The sequence below is a fragment of the Pan paniscus genome, chromosome 5 (assembly GCF_029289425.2).
Source record: "Pan paniscus chromosome 5, NHGRI_mPanPan1-v2.0_pri, whole genome shotgun sequence".
Classification (NCBI taxonomy): domain Eukaryota; kingdom Metazoa; phylum Chordata; class Mammalia; order Primates; family Hominidae; genus Pan; species Pan paniscus.
In genome coordinates, this window is record NC_073254.2 from 76,460,220 (window position 1) to 76,487,023 (window position 26,804).

Consider the following 26,804-nt stretch of genomic DNA (forward strand, 5'->3'; position numbering starts at 1 on the left):
AATATTTTAAAAAAGAATCCTTTGCTAGGGATAATAATACTTCCAAAGATTTCCTAGTGTGACAACCTCAATTCACTACAAAATAATATAATTTTATCTTTATTTCCTCTGATTAAATTTAATTGTTTTGTCTGTATAACAGTAGTTTCATCTGTTCAGTGATTTTCTATTCAATCTTTTAGGGTGGGACTTAAATTATCTTGACCATTAATGACATTCTGGTCTACATCCAGATAAAAGGAATGGTGAAATGGAGTTCAGTTAGTCCACTGACATTTTTATTCTAGATAGAGGCATCATCATCAACAACAGATTCTTTTACTTTTTTCATAGAGTGTGGGGAAGTTTTTGCTGTATTTTATTTAAAAATTGTGAACTGGGGATTTTTCATCCATATTAAGAGCTCAGGTTCTGAATGCGGTATGACTTTGGTTTGGCTCTTGGCCCTGCAACATAAGAGCTCTATGACTTAAGCAAGTGAACCTCAAGGAACTGCAGTTTTTTAATCTTCAAATAGCAATAAAAATCATCATAATATATTTCACATGTTCAATATCAAGATTAAATGAGTTACTATAGGCTGGGTATGGTGGCTCATGCCTGTAATCCCAGCACGTTGGGAGACTGAGGTGGGTGGATCATCTGAGGTCAGGAGTTTGAGACCAGCCTGGCCAACAGGTTGAAACCCCTTTCTACTAAAAATACAAAAAATAGCCGGGTGTGGTGGTGCATGACTGTAATCCCAGCTACTCGGGAAGCTGAGGCAGGAGAATCACCTGAATCCAGGAGGCAGATGTTGCAGTGAGCCGAGATCACACCACTGCACTCCAGCCTGGGTGACAGAGCAAGACTCCATCTCCAAAAAAAAAAAAAAAAAAAGAAAGAAAAGAAAAAAGAAAAAAAACAAGAAGAAGAAATGAGTTACTACAGATAATGCTCTTAAAATAGTGCCTGGCTGTTTGTAAGCATTAAATAAATATTATTATTTGGTTCAAGTCTACTTAGCAAAGTGCTGAACCTTTTCTGTTCTTTACTCACTTTATTTGAGATGTTGTGAGTGGATATAGTTCAAAATTTAACAATACAAAAAATCAGAACCAAAAATAAATGAAGAAACAAGTAGTAGTGTTATTTCTTTTTTATACTCTGTCCACTCTCATCCCTAAAATCAGCTAACCTCTTCTTTTTCCTTGGAAATACCTGAATTCCTTGATGTTATTGATGAATGGTACAGATTGCATATCCCTAATTTGAAAATGTAAAATCCAAAGTGTTCCAAATTTGAAACATTTTGAGTGCCAACATGATGTTCAAAAGACATGCTCATTGAAACATTTTGGATTTTGAATTTTCAGATTAGGGATGCTCAAGTGGTAAGTATATATATTGCAAATATTCAAAAATCTGAAAAATAAATTGACATCCAAAACACTTCTAGGCCAAGCATTTTGGATAAGCAATACTCAACCTACATCCTACATGCATTACCTACCAGAGGAAAAATTAGAGATATGGCCCAAGTCTAGCTTAGGCATTTGTAGTATCATTTGGATAAATTCAAAGTTGACCAATCCATAAAAGTCTATGAAAAGGACATTAGGGCTGTTCCAAGTATATTATAAATGATACCAGTCATTTTTTCTTCAAAATGTCACTATTTCTGTTAAAAGACAGAATCCTGAGTTAGACAGATTATAGTTCTGTATCAAAATGGCATTTCCTTTCTGAAAGGAACTAACTATAGACAAACGTTTATGTTCCTGTGTCTCCTGAACTAGCAGCATCATTGAATGGGCTAAGTGAGAATGAGAGTTTAGGTGTAAAATGTTGGTGACTCAAAAGTGTAACCAAACTTCCTATTTCTTTTAAAATACACTATTAGACTCCCCTATTTGAAGGCTTTCTGGAAGACTAGGGCATATAATTACACTGTAATGTTAGTGCAATAGTTATTCTTGTCCTCAATGACTATATGTGTGGAGTTGAGGGTAAAATAATTGGGCAGTGGTTAGCTGGGAAAATGAAATGGGATGACCCTATGCTAAGATGCTAAGAATGTTATAACAAAATTTTACTTTTACAATGAAAGAATATACATATATATATATATATATATATATATATAATGCTATTGCTTTCTAAACCATTAATAGCATAAATTTTTAAAATAATATTTGTAGTTGATCAAGTGATTTAATTAATTTGATTGATTGATTAGGGTAGATTCTTGGCATCTGCAAAGGTCAAATATGAATGATAAACTTACATATATTGCACATGTAGTGTTGCCTGTTACTTTATTTATTTTTGCTTGACCCCAACAACCCTTTTGAGAGGTGTAATTAATGAGAAGACTAAGACTCAAAGGGGTCAAGTGGCTTGCAAAGTCCATTTAGCTGGTTAATACAAAGCATGTAATAGACCCAGCTCCCCGATTCTCCAGTTCAGCATTCCTCCCTGACTTCCCAGTCTAAGTGGAGAAAATTTGAAAATATTCAAGAAAATCCTCATTTGGAATATTATATTTGAACTTGCTAAAACTATCAGTTAAGATGACTACTTTAATTCTCAGGGACAACTTATTTTATTGAGTACTTTTTTTTTCTGTATTCTTTTTTCTGTATGTGGAACATTGGAATGAGATCACAAATAAAACTAAGTTCCAGTTGAGGCTACTTTCAGAACAAGAGAAATGAGGATGTAGATGCAGATGCAAAGCAATTAAGTATTTTCACCAGACATAATTGGACTATTGGGATTTAAAAATATAACTGATCTACTTTGATATATGTAATTGTTGGTTTTTACTTTAAATTTAGAAGCATTCAACTAGTTCCATATCACATTTTAAACTGTTCTGTTGCTATAGGTCTCTACACCTAGAATTTAAAGACTGATTCGTAAAAAATCCTTTCATTTTAGACTTCTAAATGATCAGAATGGCTATCTGCATGCACTCTGGGTAACAATTTTGAAGGATAACTATGCTTTGATCTAGATTATCAGTCTCATTGTCCTAGTTATCTATCATCTTATTTTGATTATCTTCTTTCTAAAGTACTATCTATTATTAAAATAATGACGTGATTATTTTGTTGCAGCAGTGCTTTATAACATTTATAACATTCTAATATCTTGTAAACCAGATTTATTTTGACATGTTAGGCAGTGAGGGTATGTGATTAGAATTAAATGTTAAAATAAAAATTAAGAAGAATGTTAATTTATTTTATTCTGAAAGCTTATTAACTGAACAAGACTCTGATTTTTTTATCTATTTTGAGTATCTAATGTCAGCAATAGCATGTTCATAGCATACCTCATTAACTAAAGTAATTTAACAAAGAATTGTGTCCAAATGAATGCTAATAGCTTATAGAAGCACAAATAAAATTGAATTTATGTGAAGTATTTGCCTATGTTGAGACACTAGGTAATTAATTTCTACACATTCCCTAGAAATAATTAGAGAATTTCATCAAGTTTTACTTAACCTTTGGATTTTCAAGAATACTATATAACATAAAATTTTTTTTAAAGCAATAAATCCTTTTTTCCCTAAATTGCTATTTTTCCAAGAAAATTTGCACTATTTTAGAATAATTTGCCATTTATTTCTTTAGCCTATCTTTGCATTGTTTTCCACATTGATACAAATTTTTAAAATATTGAAGGAATTTGAACCTAAATAGAAAGTCAAAATAATAAGCAATGTTTTTGTTGTTGTTGTTTTCTAGCAATGATAACACTTTTGAAGGCAAATCAGTCTGAATGCCTGAATCAATTAATCAACAAATAGAGACTCTACCTTTTGTGGGGCACTATTTTGAGTCCAATTCTGTACCAAGCACTGTGTCTTTGGGAAATGGCTGTCTTTTCATGATGATCTAGTTACCTAGAGGTTCCAGAATTCAGTCTACCACTATACATGGAACATTCTTTAGGCCGCATGCATGACATGACCAATTTTAGATTGATTATAAAGGATGGTTTTTAAAGACATTTTTAACATATTTTAACTTTCACATTACATTTTCCTGTTAGACAATTACTAGCCTTTACTTATTTATGTATTTGTCTATTTATTTTAACTTTCATTTTAAGTTCAGGGGTACAAGTATAGGTTTGTTATCTAAGTATAATTGTGTCATGGGGGTTCGTTGTACAGATTATTTCATTTATCTCCCAGGTATTACACCTTGTACCCATTAGTTATTTTTCTTGTTCCTCTCCCTCTTCACACCCATCACACTCTGACAGGCCCCGTTGTGCATTGTTCCTTTCCGTCTGTACATGTGTTCTCATCATTTAGCTCCCACTTCTAAGTGAGAACATGCAGTATCTGGTTTTCTGTTACTGTGATAGTTTGCTAAGAATAATGGCCTCCAGCTCCATTCATGTGCCTGCAAAGGAAGCTAATTAGCCTTTCAGTTGGAGCTCTTTTACAGGGCATCTGCTGATATCTATAGATCTGATCTTAATTGTTTTCCCATGTATAGCTCTTTCTCAAATGCCTTATTTATTTATATTTATCATTTCTTGGGTTATTTTCTTATTAGAATGTAAGTGCTATGAGGGCAGAGTTTTTTGTCTATTTTGAGTTATGGTATATTCCTCAGCAGCACATTGAACAAAACATTTTCCCTGTCTTTGTGGAACTAGGCCATTTTAAAAAATAATATTGAAGAGTAAGTGACCTAAGTTTGGTGAAATTGAATATAAAAAAAGTTTAATTAAAAAATTTTTTTTCAATAGCTTTTGGGATACAGTGGTTTTTGTTATATGGATGAATTATATAGTGGCGAATTCTGAGATTTTAGTACACCCATCACCCAAGTAGTGTACATCGTACCTAATGTGTAGTTTTTTATCCCTAGCTCCCTCCCCACCCTCCCGCTTCTGAGTCTCTAAAGTCCATTGTATCACTCTGTATGCCTCCGTGTACTCATAGCTTAGCTTCCACTTATAGGTGAGAACATACAGTTTTTGATTTTCCATTCCTATGTTATTTCACTTAGAATAATGGCCTCTAACTCCATCCAAGTTACTGGAAAATACATTATTTTTGTTTGTTTGTTTGTTTGTTTGTTTGCTTGTTTTTTGAGATGAAGTTTCACTCTTGTTGCCCAGGCTGGAGTGCAATGGTGCAACCTCAGCTCACTGCAACCTCTGCCTCCCGGATTCTAGTGATTCTCCTGCCTCAACCTCCCAAGTAGCTGGGATTATAGGCATGTGCCACCACGCCTGGCTAATTTTGTATTTTTAGTAGAGACGGGGTTTCTCCATGTTTGTCAGACTGGTCTCGAACTCCTGACCTCAGGAGATCCACCTGCCTCTGCCTCCCAAAGTGCTGGGATTACAGGCATGAGTCACTGCGTCCGGCCTATTTTTTTTTTAATGGCTGAGTAGTATTCCATGATGTGTATATACCACGCTTTCTTCATCCACTCAGTTGATCGGTACTTAGATTGTTCTCACATATTTGCAATTGTGAATTGTGCTTCTATAAACATATATATGCAAGTATCTTTTTCATATAATGAGAAAATGTCTAAATTTTAATCAAAGTCTGTTATTATGCATTAAGACCTTCAGTCTGTAATCTTTCATTTCGATTACTTGTGTAAGGGTTGTTGTGAGGATAAAAATATAGTTATGGATCACTTAGAAAAATGCTTACCACATAATAATTTTTCCATTGCTGTTGGCTATTTCCCCTCAAAACTCCACGTGTAGTTTTTATTTGCCTAAATCAGTTTTAATTAAAAATTCTATTTTAAAAATATGCAATATAAAATGAATCAAAAAATAAAACTATAAGCATTCAGAAGCTTAAATACACTTTCTTAATTCCTTTTCACTGACTTTGGTAATCATTAAAGAAAAATTCTTAATCTACCAGTGACCCTTTAAGCAAATAGACTCAAGGAGCCTATTTCATTAGTAGTATTATTGATTCTTTTAATTGAGATTTTACATATTTATATATTATGTACTTAAAACAGTATCTATTCTTTCCAAAGTTCCTTTGCTGAGCCAGAGAGTATACAGTTAGTAATTACAGTGTTTTATTGAAGAGTCAGCATGGCTTCTGGATCCAGACTAACTTGAATTAAAGTTCTATCTCTGCAGCTTACAAGATGTATTGTTCTGTGAAGTTACTCAATGTTGCTAAGTTAAATTTCACCATTGCAAAATGGAAACAATAACATTTACAGAGAGTAAGTGAAATGTGGTAGCCATGGAGTTGTGACCCTTAGATCTTCCTTCAGGAGAAACTGCTGCAAAGAGAGCAGTTGGGAAGAGCCTCCATCTGCTGCTTCTTCCCACTCAGCATTCACCTAGAGGCTACTATTACTCTAGGCTACTCCCAGCTGATAGCTGAAATCAGAAGGGACTTATAGCTGGGCTACTCCTGCCCCATGCAGGAGTTTGCTGATTGGCAATCTTTGCTTTGGGATCTCCACAGTGAAAGCTAAAATTATTATTTAAAGCTCATGCTACCCATTCTTCCTTCCTTCCTTGCCTCACTCCGTTTATATATGTTAGATCTGCATTGCAATCTGAAGTCTCCTTCTCTATTCCTACCCCTCTCTTTTATCCCTAATATGTATCTCCAATAATTCTCTTGCACTTCTGCCTCTCCCTTGGAATCTGCTTCTCATAGGACTCAAAGTGACCCCGTTAATATAGAAGCAGTTCGAGAAAGGATGCAATATGATGGGGCTGGGGACTACATTGCTTACTGCCCAGCTGGCATGAAGGACACCGGCCTGAGTAGAATGTAGGGTACAGAAAATCCATGGCAGAAGATGGAGGCCTAATTGCTGAAAAGGCATCCACTGATAACCTAGAAAACCATCCCGGTGGAGGGGAATCCCCTTGCCAGTACAATAATCCAGTCATTTGAAATATATAAGGAAGAACAATGCCTACACAGATGGTGGAGTCATACATTTATTACTAACTTGTATTGACTCCTGTAAAGGGAAAATTAGAAATGAAAACTAATTGTGGGTAGCAAGTAGTTAATAGATAGACATGAAACCAGAGGACTTTTTGGTAGCTTAGAAAGAGCCCCTTATCTCATTCAGTGAAAGAGCTGACACAGCTGAGTAGCAGGCTAAAGGTCCCACAGTTAATAGCTCTCAATTAAGAGCTCCAGAGACATTTAAATACACAGCCAAATGAGGTCTGTTCCAATAAGGGAAAATCTGGCCCACTGAAACATTGGATGGGACATCTGGGTGGATGGTCTGAAATATTTTTATACTTGTGGTGAACACACTCTAAAGTAACCCCCAATGATCCACGTTCTTGTATAATTCCTTCTCTTTTAGTGTGGGTAGGACCTCTGACTTGCTTCTAATCATAACAGAACATGGCAAAAGTGGTAAGATGTTACTCCTGTGGGTATGTTTCATTTATATAAGACTCACATTTTAACAGATTGGAAAGAGAGCTTCTCTTGCTAGCCTTGAAGAAGCAAATAGCCATCAATGAACTGACCACAGAGGGGATCCCATGAGAAGGTATTTAGGTATTCTTTAGCACCTGAAAAAAGCTTCACCATAGAGATAGTAAGAAGCTTCGACCTCAGTTATACAGCCAGAAGTATATAATTCATCACAGCCTGAATGAGCTTGGAAGTAGATGTTTTTCCCCAGCAACATTTTAATTGTAGCCTTGTGAGAACCTGGGCAGAGGATCTAGCTAAGCTCTACACTTTTGACCTACAGGAACTTTAAGATAATAAATGTGCATTAAGTTGCTAAGCTTGTTGTAATTTATTACACAGAAATAAAAACTAATGTAGCTTGGTAAATTCCTTTAAACCTTAACTGCTTGCAAAGGTGTTCACATCTCTCTATTAAGGGCTTCCCCTATGTGTGAGGACACTATGAAGTTCTCTCCTCTGTAAGGCAACCGACACCCCTTCAGGAGTTGCCTCATCTCCCCTTTTTGGCTATTGGGTCAATAACCAGCATTAAATCTCAGCATAACCTGGCTAGAAACATGCTGAACCTGACAGTGGAGGAAAGAGATTATATCCAAAGGAACTGCAAAAATTCATTAACATGTACCAGATAGATTCAAGAGAGTGCCGATAAGATGGATTTTATGATTGCTTGATCAAGTAAGCCAGAATGTAAGTCTGAATATGCAAAGATGTCTTCATTGACTGGGGTGTCTTTTATTGGAACAAAAGATTTAACACTACAGCAAAGACCATAGGGGATAATGCAAACTCAGCGTTAGAGGGGCAGTTAGAAGCCTGGGGAAAGTGATGGCCCATTCTAAACAAAGTGGAAATGCCTGAGTTTCCCCGGCAGGAAGTGAACATGCTTGAATGGCTGTAAGACCCGGAAACCAAACAGAGGATTGTATTGCATGGAAGAGCCCAGAATACACACCATTCATTGAGGTCAAGAATGAGAATATGATAGGGGCATCTGCATCACCAAGAACGTCAGTGGTAGCTCTCCTCTGCAAGCCAGGGCTGATGGTCAGATAAGTGTTCACAGAACTGGCTTTGTTAATAGCAAAGGGAAAAATGGGACCTAAAGAAACAGAGCCAATTTGGAGGTGTTTGATTGCCTGAAGCTGGGGGATCACAGTTACTATAATGACTGGCAGGATTGGAAGGGCAGCCATGAGGACTTGACTTGCAAGAAATTATGGGGATGCTTATGGCATCTCTAGGATAAAATTAGATGGACAGTCAATGAGGGGGCTGTTTTACATTTACAAACAGAAGAAGGCAAACATGAAAGAACATGAGTCTAAAGGCAGTTGCCCTTATTAAAAGTCATGATCCCTTGCTCAATTCCTGAATCCGAACAAATTTTCTGGTATAATGCCTATTGAATAAGAGATATGGGTTCCAGGAGGAAGGATGCTGTAACAATGCAGCAAGAACAGACTGTAAAGCTTCCTCTAGTTCTGTGGCAAATCCTACAGTGTTGGAAATGTCAGTGGTGGGTAAGTATGCAGTATGGTATTTATAAGACTTAGTGGGAACATTATAACACAGGTCTCTGGAGTTCTGGAGCCATCTGTGGCAGAAGAATATATGCCTTCTGAGAAACAGCTCCTGCTGTGTTGCTGAGCCCTGATAGAGACATACTGTTGTCCATGGAGTAATAGGCAGCCTTCCACTCAGTATTACTTATAAACTGGATTCTGTTGGACCCAGAAATCATAAAGTTGAATGGGTCCATTAGCATTCCATTTATTTTAAGATGGAAATAATACATCATGGATTAAGCCTGAGCAGAATAAGAGGGCAGGAGTATGAAACATAAGCAGGTAGCCCTTTTAGGGTTCATGTTACCCACCACAATTGCTTCAGTGCCTGTGCTCCAGCTTGCACACATGGCCTGATAGAGGTTGTCCCCTATGACTGACTGAAGAAGGGAAAATAGCCTGTCTAGCTTATGAATAGGTCAGTTTGATATGTGGGAGTGAACTGAAAATTGGTAGTGGTTGCATTACAGTCACATTCAGGGATGGCTTTAAAACACAGTGGAGAGAGAAACTTTTCCTAATGGGTAGAGCTGCAAGTTAGTCACCTGGTTATCTACTTTGTAGGAAAGGAAGAGTGTCATGAGGTGAAAACATATACAAATTCTTGGCCAGAAGCCAATGGCCTAACACTGGAAAAGAAAAAGTTTAGAACACTAAAGACAAGGAGGTCTGGGGTAGAAGTATGCGGAAAGACATATGGGAGAGGATACAAAGTTTGAAGAATTTTGTATCATATGTCAATGCCAAGAAATTTCCTACTACAGCAGAAGTCCTGAATAACCAAGCAGACAAAACGATTTGGCCAATGACTTCAGAAAGCCTTTTTCATCGACCCTCCAGAGATGGCATGATGGGCAGATGAACAGCCTAGCCACAGTGGCCTAGATGGGGCTATACACTGGCTCTGTGGCCACTTAACCAAGGCTTATCCAGCTATTGGCACCTCTGAATGGTCAACCTTCCAACAACAAACACCAAGTGGACACTTGTTGACAATTCAAGTACATTGTTGTTGTTCCTTTCTAGAAGAACCAGGAGATCACCCTCACAGGGATAGAAATACTTTTATTACAAGTAGGGGTAATACTTATGGCTTTGAGTTTTCTTTCCACAGACTTAAGTCAGCACCATTTGCCTACTAAAATGTTGATCCACAGACATGGAATCTGTAACATAACATCCAACAAGAGGAACTACTTCATTACAAGTATGGTACAAAATTGGGCTACTGATTGAATCACATACCACAACACCCAGAGGCAGCTGGTGTCCCATAATGTTGGAAGGCACTTCTATGGCACCGCTGGAGTGACACCTTGATGGCAATGCTGGACAAGGGTGGGTTGGTATACTTTAGGACACGATATATACCCTAAGTCACAGGTCTAAATAGGAAGGCTATATGGACCCAAGAACCAAGGGCTGGAGAAAAAAATGGCACCCTAACCATCTGCCATTAGTCCTAATGACCCACTTGGAGGTTCTAGTCTGCAAAAGGGGCAAACTCTTGCCAAGGAAAACAGCAGAGATTCTGTTAAACTACAAGATAGAGCTGCTCCTGGGCGTGTTAAACTTTGTATCCAGAAGACAGCAGGAGAGAAGAGAAGTCATCATCCTGGCAGGAGAAATTGAACCTGATCTCCCGAATGAGGTGTTTGCTTTTACCGTAAGGGGAGAGAGGTATGCGTGTGGAATCCAGGTGATTTACTCTGATGCCTTGTGGGATTCTCTTGTTCAATTTTAATGGTTAATTGACATGTGCAGCACTCCTAGTTTGAGAAAAGTATGATTACCTCGGGCTGACCTATCAGGAATGAGTATCCAGGTCATGTCACCAGGTAAACGAGCAGGACCTCTGGGACTAACTACAGAGATGGGGTTGTAATTTGTCTTCCTAACTTTCCTCTTTTAGAATTTCTCTCAGGGAGAGTGGCCCACAGGAATGAGGGAATACTTCCTGAAAATGTGTGCAGAGACTCTGAGGCATTCAAGATGGACTGTGGTGGCCATGGAAGTGTACCACACAGATATCTCCTTCAAGAGAATCTGATGCAAGAATAGTTGGCAAATAGCTTCTAGTTGCTACATTTTTGGATGCATCACAGTGTTCATGTAAAGTTCATGCTCTTCCTGGGCTGTCCCTAGCCCAGGTATAGCCTGAGGACAGCAGAGCGACTAGGGCCAGGCAATTCCTGCCTGACACAGCACTAAGCTGAGAGCCCATCTTTGCTTTCGGATTGTACTGTTCACCCTACCCAAGCTCTCCTTTTTTATTCTCTGCTTTCACAGATGTCAGACTTGCATCAGAAACTGGAGGCTTTTCCTGCTCCTGCTCCTCTTTTTTATTCTCTGCAGTTATTTCTCCCAGTAATCACTTACACATCTAATTCCGTCTTGGAATCTGCTTTTCACAGGATTCAAACCGACACATCAGATAAGCCTATGAAAGTTCTCATTGTGATTAAAACTAAGCACTCTAATATGTGATAGAAATGGTTTATTTCTTAAACAACTTTCTAATAACTCCTAACCATGGAATTGTGAATAATTTGCATGCATATACATTTTGATTATGTGAGCAAATGGATATAATATTGCATTTATTAATTTGAAAAAACAGACATGTTCATCTATATTTGCCACATGTCCATAACCTATTAATGAAGTATAGAGAAGCAAAATTCCAATATAGTGTATTATAATTTGTCATACAGTATATTCCTCTTCTACTTATAGACATACTTTAAAGGAAGTCATATTCCTTCTGGAATCCAGCTCTGATCATTCAAAGGTTGAACAATAAATAGCCTAAATAGCAATATATATTTTATATAGTTTTTAATTGTGCGATTGTTGCAGAAAAAGATAAAAAACCATATTTTTAATTTGGATAAAATCCTCTTCAGAGGTAGATACATGTAAGTATTGTTGCAGGTACAGAGGGTAGGCTGGTTGGTCTTCTGTTGTTTCTTAGCTGAAAACTGCAGTATTCTGTGACATTGAATTAAAATGAGAACATGCCAAATAGGGTAATTACAGCTAAGTTTCCACTGGTATGCAATGCAGAAAATACAGTGAGCATTAATATTTTTGACCTCATTACTTTTGCATTTGTCTAACAAGAAAGAAGTATTTAAGTCACTGCTATGTTAACTTTGGACTTATATATTTTTTGAAATCACTCTTTTTTTAGAGATTGTTTTATCTGCTTATAAAAGATATATATTCTAGACATTTGGTTAAGAAAGGAGATGCAAAAAGAGTTATTTCTATTCAAGATGAAGTTAGTGTCAGGCTAAAAGTTGATTTATTTAGAAAAATATGCTGTCTATGTTCGGGTGGCTTTTCCTATGCATACTGTCTTGTCAAGGACTCTGCCCTCAACTGCAGCACTTGCTGAGTAGCTATGAAAAATGAATTATATATCATGTGACCTTTTACTTTGTGGCTGAAGCCACATCTCTAGTCTTCATTTCTCTCTCTCTTCAGTTTGTTTTTGGAGTTTCATCTGCCTGCTGGAGTTTCCACCTGAAAGAGCTAATAGTTACCTCAAATTCATTCTGTTGTGTAGTAAAGAATTTGGCTGGTTTTTGTCTTTGGTCCTTGGGTGGAAGCCTCCAAACCCTTGGATTTCCCATGTGATAGGAGTGTTTGTTATTTATGGTTTATTAGCATAAACACCTGAGTTTATGCTAATGAGATGATTCATGGAGAACCTCTAGATAGTTTATGCTGATTAGATGAGTAAAGATTGGGGCTGGCCATGCCAGAAAGTCCTATCATGTGATTACAGGGTTGGGGCTTTGAGCCATGTGATCTTGGCCTGACTTCTGGCTTAGAAGAAGAAGGAGGCTGAATTTTGAGTTCAACTTTATGGCCAATGAAACAATCAGTCATGCCTATATAATGAAGCCCCAATAAAAACTCGATACAATGAAGCTCAGTTCAGTTTTCTGGTTGGTGATACACATTGATGTGCCAAGTGGGTGATGCATTCTGGGGACATGGATGATTCATGTTTGGAAGCCTCTCAGATCTTGCCCTATGCATTTCTTTATTTGGTTGGTCTTGATTTTCATCCCTTCTAACAAAACCGTAATTCTGAATTTTCTGAAGTATTAATATAATTTCTTGAACTCTGTAAGTTGTTCTAGTGAATTTTCAAACCTGAGGGGTTAGTGAGAACCTCAAAAAACATAGCCGGTTGGTCCCAAGTATGGGTGACCTGGGAACTCTAGACCTTGTGACTGGAGTCTCAAGTGAGGGCAGTCTTGTGGGGTCTGTGCCCTTAACCTGCGTAATTTGACCTAACTTGGTTTGTTAGTATCTGAACTGCATTGCATATTCTTTAGATCCTGAAGCATAATCCTTTCCCAGAGCCAACAAGCTTACCTGCTGAACTTTGTTTCTCTTCCCACATTGTCAGCCATTCAGTCTAATTTCTTCCCATAAACCTCTTACGTGCTTTGGCTTCAGTTCATGTCCACTGGTACATGTGTAGCCTTTTTTTTTTTTTTTTTTAACCTGGGCTGTTTCAATACTACTTAAACTGGCTTATCTTCACGGTAATCTATTCTGTATTTCCCAGTGAAGTTCATCTTCCTCACACTCTCTTCAAACTCAAATATCTTTTTCAGAGATGTCTAGCTAGTACCCACTGCAACATCTCTCAAGTAGCAGGCACACATGTATATGTTGAATAAATGTCTCCCTGTTGTCCAAACTCCACAGCTGCAGGGTAACCTGCAATTGTCTCCCACGTACCTCTTCAACCTTATCTTCTCTTCCTTCTGTAAATGAATCCTGTGTTCCAAACCAATTACTTTACTCATTACTTTGCTTACTCTCAAACACTATGGATCCATCCCCTCTCCACTGACCAAACAGTGCCTGTCAAAAAGGCTCTGTCTCCCTTTGTACTAAGTTCCATCTCTGCTGTGTGTCTTTTTACAGTTCTCCATTCCTTAGGGATAGCTCTCACTTCTGAATTTTTGTAGCACTTATTGTATACATACTTCCATACTGTATGTGTTGTGTTGTATGTGGTTATCATCAATTGGCTACTAGTCTAAAGCACACAGGATTTGGGTTATTTTCTATTATTGCAGGTTATTTTGTAAAGCTATACCATGGACTTATGAAAACAGGCAAATATAACTTTTTGTGATCTCAAGGACATATGTAATAGATGCATACGTTTTTCAGTTTTGCTGTAAGAGTTTTTCTTATTTTGTCTAATTAGTACAGTCAAGTCTGATCTGTAAAAACAATGAAGGTGAGAAAAATATTTTAGCTACTAATTCTTAATATATTCTAATCAACCCAATAATTTAAATGTCCTTGAAATTGTAGAGATAGCATTGTCCATATTGTCCTGCTGATAGCCACAATTACAGAGAAATTCATTTGCTGATATTCATTTGCTGTTCTTCATTAGGGCATGTGTGATTTTTTGCTTACTTGCTCTAATCTAAACTTTTCTTACTTGAATGCCCAGATAACAAAGGCTCACTTCTCCCACCATAGAACCAAGCAAAATTGCACCTTTAAGTATAATAAGGTGACCCCCTCTCTTTCTCAACAGAGAAAGAATCATGTCCCAAACATCATTTAAGCAATATAACATTTTCAGGCAGCTTTGCATCTATAATTTGGCATATATTCTTACACTACCATATGCCCATATATAACTGAAGACTAAATATTAGCATTCAATTTTTTCATTTTGTGGTAAAAAGAAAATAAGACTTCAGTCTTGCTAGTCAAAAAAGACACACGATTCAGCATTCACTTAATAGAAAGAGACATACCTTGTGCAGAAATGGCCCTGGTTTGAGAAAACACAACTTTTTAAAGAAAGATAAAGTCCTATAAGTGACTGCAGGGAATTCACTAAGCTTTTTGGGCAAATGGCCTCTGCAGCATTAGGTCTATATTTGCTTTAAAGAGGTTTATACATTCTGAACCTGACTGATCAATAATAATACTATTGAAAAACTATAATGTTATAAAGCTGAATTTTAAAGTGTAGAACACCTAATCTGTGAATAGAGATGAATGTGTTTGAAAATAAAGATGAAGTGAATAGTGAAAATTTACTTTTCTGCAAAGCTTTCTCTGATAAATTTCAAATTTCTTTGTAAGAGTCCACATTATTTTTACTTACTGTCAATGAAAATACATTTTTACAGATCTTGCTTTGTCAAATATAATCTTGTAGTTCTTCTATATTCCTACACCTGAGCTAATGATTTCTCTCAAATAGTACTTTCAACCATTTACAGGTTTGTGGGTCAATATGCATTTTAAAATGTCCAGTAGGAAATCTTTAAATTAATTTCTATCAATTCAAAGGGATAGCAAAACTATGTGCTGATATAATAGTCTATAAAATGACATGGTGACTGAAAAGTTCAATTATTTTTATTATCTTATTCTTGCCTCTTGAGTTAGTTAAGCTTTATATTGAGCTAAAGAGAAATGGGACTAGTAGAAAGAAATACAAAAAAGTACATATTTTAAACACTTGTTTATTATCTAGTTTTACAGATGTGTGATAAGGTTTGGTAACTGAAGACTATCTTTGGATCAAAGTTGACTTCGGGAGTGAGCCAATGAACATTTTTTGTAGGTAGAGCAAAAGCAAAGGTGAATGGCTGCATTTTGGTGAAGGCCCCCAGCAGCAAGGTGAATGGCTGCATTTTGGTGAAGGCCCCCAGCAGCAACCACTGAAGGTTTTAATGTCTTCCATGGTGAACAGGATTGTATTTGGAGGAAAGTATCTGCAACCAAACCAGACATACATGGATTCAGAAAGGCTTCCTAGGAAATGTCTCATATGCAATCAAGCATTGTTATGGCAACGGTGAGTTGTATGCTTACAGAACAGAAATTCCCAAATGATGCCTGAAACAAGGAGGTGTAGAATAGCTACCAAAAAAGTGAGGTTTCCTAGGAGTCCTCAGACATTGAGCCAGAGAAGAGAGTGGCCTGGAAACAGTGGCAAGAGTATTGAACAGGGGACAGATTTCATCACATTGCAAGGGAGGGAAGCTTGGGCTTTAAACATGGGGGACATAAACTGTCCCAAAGATGACATTTTGGAGTTTGGTGTATATTTTTAGTGCTGAGTTGAATAGTGAACTCTTATATCACGATTCTGCATATGCTATTTGTCTCTTTGTATTCTGTGGTTTTTTAGACTCTTCAGTGAGAGGCAAGATTGCTTTGGAAACAAATTGCTTTGTCTCAGCTTGGGTTCTCAAGTAACACTTCGTCTTTCTTTGAAGAATATCTGATCTTTTCCAAGGAAGTTAAATTTGATCCAAATTTTGGAAGTGGGAAGAAACATAAAGAAAGATAAGAGGAAAGGCAGCCATTTACTTAGAAGAGACATATCACTAAGTTTTTGGCATCAGGATCAGCAACACGATACTTATTCAGGACATGCCATCATTTTAAACAAACAGTTTATGAGCACTGCTTACATGCTAATATAATGTTAGATATTGGAGCTATAAAGACAAATAGTTTCCTTCTGCCCTAAGGAAACTTATATCTTTATAGGGGACACAGATGAATAAGCCAAAAAAAAAAAAAAAAAAAAAAGAAGACAATACAGTGTGTTACATTTTCTGGTGGTAAGTTTGCTGGAGGTACTTTGGGAGAGGCATACCTTACCCACTTCAGGAGCAAGGGGGAAGGGTTAGAAAATATTTTCAAGGAAGTAGTGGCTGAATTGAGTCTAAATATCAAATATGTCTTTGTGAGTGTTTGTGTAAAGGGCTATCTGTTGAATTGCGACAAGTAATTATAGCAGCGGTATTCAGAGATGAGTTGGTATTGTGTCTTGAATGTCAACCAGAGAATTCTGACTTGATAGAAATAGGAGATCACTTAAATTTTTAAGCTGGGAGCAACAATATGGCAGAAATTCTTCTAAAGCTTTCTGTCCATAGATCAATCAGATGGAAAGGGGATTGGAAATGGAGACGTAAGTTAGTTATTTTGTTAAACAACTTGAGGGTAGGGCAATGGAAACCTGAATCTAGGAGGGTGGTTATGGGGAAAACACAAATCGTCTGAATGTGAGTCTGGATTCTGAGTTTGTCTCCAGTGGCTTTTCCTTAGGAATGGTCATTTCATCAAAACTAGAGGAGAGAAGAAAACTATAAATCAATCCGCAAGAGCATCCAACTGATAACTGGTTCAAAGACTATCTGTGAAACTCTTTTGTGATGTAAATATAGATTTTGAAAGAGACATGAGAATAAACATAAACAGAGAAGAAGGTAAAAGTTGGTTTCTAGATGAAGGTACTAGTGTCCACTTACATGCCCTTTATCCTTTTGTTTAACATTGCTTCTGCTACTGTTTTTTCATCATTATGAAAATTTCTTAAAAGAAGATAGGACTATGTGAAAGGATTGGCACCAAGTATTATGAGTATGGCCAATAGAAACTTGTAGTCAAAATAAATTTTGATATACCTAAATGTTATTTGGATACCAAATGATCTTTAGAAGAAAGTGATATGTGATACTTTAGAAGAAAGTCCTAGTATGAGAATTTAGTAAACGCAAATAATTTATCATGATAAATATCAGTGCAGTAAAGGAGGAAGAAAACACTTAAGGAGACTTTATACTTCATGCATTGTACTAGGCGTTTTACTAGAATAAAAATACTTCATGAATTAGAATGTGCACAGATCATATTTTATTATCTTGGTTGAGAAATTTAGTAGAATACGTTAGTTCATCCTAACAAATAAGATTAAAGCATAAACAATTTTGAAAAATAATTTAGAAATCAAAAAGTAAAAGTTCATATGAAATTTAAAACTTTTAGGCAATTGATTGTGAATGGCATATTCTTGATTGCATATATTTTCTACTTTTGTTTATATGTAATTCTGTTGTTGCCTATGCTTTAGGTCAATCCCTATGAAGATGGTTAATTTTCATTGCTCTGTTGGTTGAAGCTACTTCTTCTGGCAGGGTCACTGCACATTTTCTCAGGGGTGGTTCACCTCAAATTCATCGCTGCCACACGAAAATTAACAAAGCAGATATCCCACAGATCTCAGGTCACAATAATAATTTTCCCATACATGAAGGGCAGTGTGCAATTACACAAATATAAATGAAAATTAATATTCTCTTTGCTTAAAAATTCTAATTTATCTCTCAGTTACCTCTTTTGAAGTATTCATGTTTTGAGGTTAAAAAAAGAACTGAGTAAAAGCCTACTTATAACAAAATAAATTACCCTTTGATATCCAGTGCCGCAACCTAGTATTTGAGAAAAACAGAACTCCACAAAGGCTTACTATATTCAGAATTTGACAAAGTGTGACCCATTTACAGAAGCAGAAAATGCACCACAGGTATTTTAGTGTTTCTTATTTTTCTTCCAAAAGCAGATAAATTGTATTTACCAGCCAAATAAAAGAACTGTTTCCAAACTTACTTGTTTAGAGAAAAATAGAGAAACGGGGGGAAAACACAATAATTTTGACTCAGAAAGATACTCTCAAAATATGAAATGTGGAGGGCTTCAAAAGATCTCATAAGAATGTCAAAATATGGGAAGTATTTGATGAACTTATTTTAAAAATAATTGTTGCTATAGATCCCTACAGACCCTTTACACACCGTGAGGATATTGAACAATTTACAGATGCCACATGTTAACACTGCCACTTTTATAGGTAATTTCTAAGATTATTGTCAGAATTTTAAATATACTGGAAAAAGAAAAAACAACATTAAAATACAAAATCTGCAATCTGGCTTAGGTATTCTCCTAAGTGCTCATATCTACAGTAGCACTTTTTCTATTTTTCTGCATGTGCCATTTTAATTTTTTCTCCTTTATGGGAACATCAACTCCTTAAAAATGGGGAACTCTGTCTTGCACATCCTCATGTGCCCAGTCCCTTGTACTGCACTTAACACATAATAGATGTATCCACACATGTTTGCCAAATATAAGAATGAGCAAACAAACACTGGAGCCCAAGGGCAATTCTTTTTACTAAAAGAGTATATATTAATATATAGATTGAGATACCTTTATATTACTCAAGTGTTGAAAGTAGTTCCATATGTTCACTGATGTTTAAATCTTCCAGAAGTCCTCTCAAAAAGGACTTACCTAATACTCATTTGTATCATTTAAGTTTTATAAAGTACCAAAATAGCATGCCATTGTAATTAATACTGTAATTAATATTACTTTAAAAATTCTAAGTGGTGAACATTATGTTGATAAACTGGGATAATGACAGAGATGTCATTTATTAACCACATTTTTAGATTTCACACTGAGCTATGTATGCTTTAAGTCTAAGTCAGAGTTGGGACTAAAATGGTTTTTGTTTTTTATTTAGTTCAATATAAACTTAAAATTATATAGAAGGATTTAAAAAGGCTTTCAAATGCAGTTCCTTTATTTGTCAACAATCATTCCCAGTGGCCTGGTCAGACAGATCAGATGTGGCTAGAATGACTTGTGTCCACAATGCTGCAGATCAAATTAAAAAAAAAAAAAAGTTGGAAATGGCTTTTGGGACCCTTGGAAACCACTTCCAGTCTAAAGCCACAAGGACAGAAATAATCAATAATGGTAGCCATTTGGTTTCATTCATTTATTTTAATGAACATGCTCACAACTCACTAAAAGCATTCTTACTGGACTGGGATGGATTTCAATTCTCTGGTGACTGACAAAAATACAGCCTTTGACGAAACCTGTGGTGTTGCATTGCTCTCCATTGTCTTTCCCTGTCCTAATAGACACTGGTGTTGTTTAACTCCGAAAATTGCCATCTTGGTAGAGACTGACAAAGAGTTGATCTGTAACTATTAGCTAAATTCTCCCCATGATTTTTGATACAATTTATTTTAGGAAAGCATCTATAAACTGCAGAGCAGTTTCAAATATGTAAAATCTGTAAACGTAGGCATAAAGGTCTCAAGAAAAAATGGGCTCAGAGCTGATTTAATCAGTGTATTAATATTCAATAGGATAATTTCCATTTCTGTAGTCACTGCCCTAGTTCAAGTAAGCATTAATTTGTATCTAATAAAGTGTCATTAATACTGTGGATACTTAAAAATTGCTTTTGATAAATGAACAACATCTGGCTTATTGCAGCAGCCTCTTAACTTGTCTCACTTTATTTAAGTTCCTTCCAATTATTATCTATTTTATAGCTAACTGCCAAAAAAAGAAGCTTTCTTGTAATTTTCCACCATGGGTAATTTCTTGCTTATGAAACTAGTTTTCTTTTTTTAACAAAATCAAAATTCCTGTGCTTGATATGAAATTTTCTCCATCAATTTTCCTAGGTTTTCATTTCTTATTATCCAATTAATCTCATTACTTCATTGCATCAGCATTTTTCAAAAAGTACATTTTAATTTTTTGATGACAACTAAATGTAGTCTTCATTTTAAAAATGCAGTTTAAGAATTTCTAAAATAAGTATACCAGCCCATTGGTAAACAAAGAATAGAAGGTCTCTATGATTTCAGAAAATGCCCTTTTCTCATATCCAAGTCAGAATGACTTGGGCAAGAATGGGAGAAGACGTGAAGATAAAAGGGAAGTGATGACTGGTCTGTCTCTGTCAGTTGCTTCTTTTTCTCCCTAATTTTAAAACCATAATGTCTGCACATGACAGGATTTAGTGTTCAAAGGGATAATACATCTTTTTAGAGGGAATGAACAGTATAGTTACTGACCAAGTGTAAATTTACTTAAGTGCACATTTAGGGGCTTCTCAGGGGTTCTAGTATTATGGTTGCATATCACCTGAAATTGAATTTGTCCTGCCCTAATGTTTCATGTTGCAAAGGGGGAAATGAAGATAAACTGAAATGAATGAATAAATCTAGGCTTTTTAATAATTATTTTTCTTCAACAAGATAATTCAACTTAAATCTCAAGGCCTGGAACAGAAAAGGTGTTCTTTACATACCTACTATCCGTGTTGAGGTTCCCATCACACAAACAAACTTACAAAACTTGTCAAATAAAAATCATTATTAAAAAGTCTATATTCATAGTTTCTAGGTCACTGGAGATTTATTATTGAGAATGATATCATCTTTTCCTTTACCATTCTAATTCATCAGTTACAACTTTTCACTTTATGGAATCGCAGAGAATCTGAGTACGTCTCCCAAACAGGTCTAGCATCAGGTATCAACTGTATTACAAGAAATCAAGCTCAACAACAATTTCCAAGATCAAACATAGAAGAAAATTATAGAGTTAACTTTTTCACTTGTCTTCCTTTCTTATCCTATGCTGGGAAATACATATTCTACAATATTCCCTAGTTTCTTTCAAATTATGTTTTTAATGGAATCCCACACCTAAAATGAACTTTTTTGTGTGGTCAAATCATTCTTCCCAGAACTGCCATTATAACATTTTGAAAATGATGCTTTATTCATTTCATTTACATGTTCAAATGACATCTGCAAAATGAGAAACATCCTCTTTACTTTACTTTCAAGAACCTCCATAATTTGATTTCTATTTACTGTATCAGGTTTTATTTACTAATCACCTCTAAAACATTGAATTCTATGACTCCTGAACATAATTTAAACTTATTAATTTGTCTCCCCATCTGGAGTTTAGCCACCTTCTCTGTTCTTGAAATGCTCTCCTCTTCTCAACCTATTCATATTAGTCCTCATACCTTTATGGACTTTCCTTGATTCCTCAAATGGAAATTGTTCTCATTAACAAAATGTATATAGGACTTTCCATCTAATCTTGTGACTCAATACTGCATGTGATTTTGCACTCAGCTCCCAGGGGACATTTGGCAATGTCTGGAGACAGTTTTGGTTGTCACAACTGGGCAGATGCTATTGGCATCTAATGGATAGAGGTCAGAGATGCTGGTAAATATTCCACAATATATACGATGGCTCTCCACCACTAAGAAGTATCTGATTCAAAATGTCAGTAGTGTTGCTGTTGAAAAATCCTAACCTAATTCAATCTTACACCTCTATTTCAAACCTGCCTAAAATTTTTCTTCTATATGTATGTGTTAATCATCTGTAGTAGAATACAAGCCTTTGAAATACTAGGACCACATCTCATGCACAATTTTATTTCTTCAAAAGGCCTAGCACAAAGGCTGGTATATGCATGGACACTCAAAAATATTAAAAAACCTATGTGACAGAGAATATCTAGATCACTATTTGTTGAATAAACATACAAGAAGAAGACACTAACCAATAAAGCTACATTAAGTTCAACATATACTTTTTTCTTTTTTTATTTATTATTATTATACTTTAAGTTGTAGGGTACATGTGCACAATGTGCAGGTTTGTTACATATGTACACATGTGCCATGCTGGTGTGCTGTACCCACTAACTCGTCATCTAGCATTAAGTATATCTCCCAATGCTATCCCACCCCTGTCCCCCAACCCCACAACAGTACCCAGAGTGTGATGTTCCCCTTCCTGTGGCCATGTGTTCTCATTGTTCAATTCCCACCTATGAGTGAGAATATGCGGTGTTTGTTTTTTTGTTCTTGCGATAGTTTGCTGAGAATGATGGTTTCCAGTTTCATCCATGTCCCTACAAAGGACATAAACTCATCATTTTTTATGGCTGCATAGTATTCTGTGGTGTATATGTGCCACATTTTCTTAATCCAGTCTATCATTGTTGGACATTTAGGTTGGTTCCAAGTCTTTGCTATTGTGAATAATGCCACAATAAACATACGTGTGCATGTGTCTTTATAGCAGCATGATTTATAGTCCTTTGGGTATATACCCAGTAATGGGATGGCTGGGTCAAATGGTATTTCTAGTTCTAGATCCCTGAGGAATCGCCACACTGACTTCCACAATGGTTGAACTAGTTTACAGTCCCACCAACAGTGTAAAAGTGTTCCTATTTCTCCAAATCCTCTCCAGCACCTGTTGTTTCCTGACTTTTTAATGATTGCCATTCTAACTGGTGTGAGATGGTATCTCATTGTGGTTTTGATTTGCATTTCTCTGATGGCCAGTGATGGTGAGCATTTTTTCATGTGTTTTTTGGCAGCATAAATGTCTTCTTTTGAGAAGTGTCTGTTCATGTCCTTCTCCCACTTTTTGATGGGGTTGTTTGTTTTTTTCTTGTAAATTTGTTTGAGTTCATTGTAGATTCTGGATATTAGCCCTTTGTCAGATGAGTAGGTTGCGAAAATTTTCTCCCATTTTGTAGGTTGCCTGTTCACTCTGATGGTAGTTTCTTTTGCTGTGCAGAAGCTCTTTAGTTTAATTAGATCCCATTTGTCAATTTTGGCTTTGGTTGCCATTACTGCCCAAGGTAATTTACAGATTCAATGTCTTCCCCATCAAGCTACCAATGACTTTCTTCACAGAATTGGAGAAAGCTACTTTAAAGTTCATATGGAACCAAAAAAGAGCCCGCATCACCAAGTCAATCCTAAGCCAAAAGTACAAAGCTGGAGGCATCACACTACCTGACTTCAAACTATACTACAATGCTACAGTAACCAAAACAGCATGGTACTGGTACCAAAACAGAGATATAGATCAATGGAACAGAACAGAGCCCTCAGAAATAATGCCACATATCTACAACTATCTGATCTTTGACAAATCTGAGAAAAACAAGCAATGGGGAAAGGATTGCCTATTTAATAAATGGTGCTGGGAAAACTGGCCAGCCATATACAGAAAGCTGAAACTGGATCCCTTCCTTACACCTTATACAAAAATCAATTCAAGATGGATTAAAGACTTAAACGTTAGACCTAAAAACCCTAAAAACCCTAGAAGAAAACCTAGGCATTACCATTCAGGACATAGGCATGGGCAAGGACTTCATGTCTAAAACACCAAAAGTTCAACATACACTTTCTTTGATGACTTTGATAATTCAGCTGCCATTTGAAGATCTTTTAACAGTAAAAATCAATTAGCATTATTCTGGTAAAGAGGGAATTTATAGTTCAACATATATAATTATAGCTGAGAAGCAGAAAAATATTATAAACTTCACCATATTTTTATAATAGATGAAAAGTTTGGAGTTTGAGGTTTGCAGAGCTAATGTATCTATCTTTAATAGAGTTATCTTCTGTCTCTCCTATGTTAAATGTGTCAAGTTGTTGTTGTTGTCTTAATGTGCTACAAACAACTAATCCTTGCTTTATGAAGTTCTCTCAGCTGCTATACAGTAGGTGCTGGTTAAATCAGCTCCAATTTGTTTGCATTCCTCTAAGTGGAGCATCTAGCTGTTGGGCAAAATAAAACATTAAATTATCTTGCGAATTTGCTGTAAATATTTGAAAATGATTGCTATTGGAATACATAAACAGTTTTTTAAGTTCCCTTATGAAATGAGCTGATGCATTTTGCTTACTAATTAAATATTTATGTTTACATAATGTCCTACAGTCTCCCATATATGGAAAAATGAATATAGCTTAGTGACTGCCGGCTCTAAAGGACACTGTTCAAGCTTTTTAGCTTGCCATTCAATATCCTGCCAAAGCTGTCCTCTACTTATCTTTTAGGCATATCTCTTTCATAAATATTCTGCTTCTGCTGAATTATTTTACTTATAATTTCTTGAATATATTTCTTACTTTCCTCACCTCTAATATTTATGTCTTTTTTCCTCTTAAAATCTATAGAATGAACATTTTTCTATCACAGATTGAGCTTTCTCTTTTTACCCTTCTCCCAATCCAACCTCCTCTTGAATTGCTGGTCACTGTAACTCATCCATCTCACATGCTAACTCTTCCAAAATGGCCACCCCTCATCTTCCAAACCATACTTCTGCTTTTGAAATGATAGTCCCTATACTACTTAAGTTCTGCTGTCATGTTGTTGTCATTTTATTTGTGCATTTTTATTTTTCCTTTTCCTCAGATGGTAAAGTCTTGGGGGTAGGGACCATGATTTACAGACATCTTTGAATCACACTCAGCACCTAGTAGTACACTGTCCTGTACATAGTAATTGTTCATTATACAGTAGTTAAATAAATGTTGAATGAGTTATGATAGTTATGATATTGCTTTAGAATTAGAAAATGGTGTGACAACCTGGTTATAAAACATAAAATAAAGTGTTTTTCTGATAAATAAATGTCCAGAAAAAAGAAGAGGGGACTGTTATAGATATAATAACCAAATAATCAAACCATAATATGTACAGACATAGTAACCAAAAGTGATGTGTGGACCTTGTTTGGATTTTGATTTGAACAAACTAACTGTAAATGGGCATTTTTGGCACAACTGGTGAAATGCGTAATGGATGATACTAAGAATCTGTGGTATGAGAAAGGCATGCTCATTATGTCAAAATAATTATCAGTTAGAGATGCATACTGAATAATTTTCAAATAACAAGTTTGATATTTGCTTTAAAATATTAGATAAAAAGTATGAGGAATAATAAAAAAACTTGGCAGCATTTGTCATAATATTGATAATTATTGAAGCAGAGTAAAGGGTACATGGTATACATTATACTATACCTCTGTAGTTTAGTGTAGGTCTAAATATTTCCATAAAAAGTTTAAATATACATAAGGTAAAATGCCATAGAATAATCTTTCAGTCATTCATATAGTAGGAAAGTAATTATTCAGTTATTTAAGACACTGACTCTAAGAGATTCTATGACTTGAATAAATTTTCATTTCACAGTGTGTAACCCAACACTTAAGACCAATTCAAATACAAAAACATTCCACTGGTCGCTTAATGTCCTACTCTTTTGTATACCACACAAGGCTATTGAATGCTTAGTGAGTCTGGATTTTCACTGTTCTCTAAGGACCCATCATTGTTACTCATAACTGTCTGGCTTAAGAAGGTTGGAGTCAACACAATAGATAGTTGCTGACCCAAAAGGATTTACTCTCTTATCCTGAGAATGACCGCCAGCCCTGTAAAAGGCAGAGCACTTCTTTTTCTTTGCTAGCTGAACTGGATCCATTCATCCTCAATGTCACAGAAGAAAAACGATGTGATGAAAACCTTTCTTGAATAGACATACCAGAGATCAGGTAAGAAATTTTGGACGTGGCCAAGTAGCAAACAGTAAAGAAAGATGGCATTCAAAGGCAGAAAACAGATGAATTGGTGATTTCAACTTCAGACTTACAAAGTCTTTCGGTTTTGTTGCCACTTTCTTAGACAAACTCCTCTTTATTACTGCTTCAATTGATCTGAAACCTCTACTTGGTTATCTGTTAGTATGCTCAAAACCATCCCCACAAAAGCATAAAATCTAAGTTATATTCTTGTGTATGCTATGGGAACACAACCTCCAAAGAAGTGCTCTGCCTTCCCAGTTTTCAATCACCATTAAGCTCTTCCCTCCATTGTCAGAGATGCACCTCCATTTTCCTATGGATTACTTCAGTAACTTCTGTATTGGTCTCTTGCTTCCAATATTTTCTCTCTGCAACACACACTATGGGGTGCTTTTAGGTTAGGCTTCCTAAAATACAGCAGTTAGCATGCCACTCTCATATTCAAAAGCTTTCACTGGCTCACCATTGCCTATTAAATAAAGCACATTTCTGTTCACTCAGTATTTCAGACCTCACAAATCTGTCTGAAGTCTACACTCTAATCTTGACTTTCTTTAAGCAACTTGAAACTGTAAACCAACTGAACTAATTGCAGGTCCCTGAAAATACTCTGTACTTTTGGGTCTCCATTCTTTCTTCCTATTAAAGCATCTCTTTTT

The 26,804-nt window shown here is 36.0% G+C and overlaps 1 protein-coding gene across 8 annotated transcripts in view; it reads right to left on the reverse strand.

Moving 5' to 3' along the window:
- Positions 1–26,804, reverse strand: part of KHDRBS2 (KH RNA binding domain containing, signal transduction associated 2) — a 795,325-nt gene that overhangs the window by 124,537 nt on the left and 643,984 nt on the right. For 2 of the 8 annotated variants that reach the window (XM_055113706.2, XM_055113701.2), the window contains one exon: positions 15,530–15,809. The exons of 5 other annotated variants lie outside the window; for them this stretch is intronic. The gene's annotated coding sequence lies outside the window, so the exon portion shown is untranslated. Of the gene's footprint in view, positions 1–15,529; positions 15,810–26,804 lie in introns of those variants that run through there. One more of the 8 variants, XM_034962287.3, reaches the window with a different exon arrangement.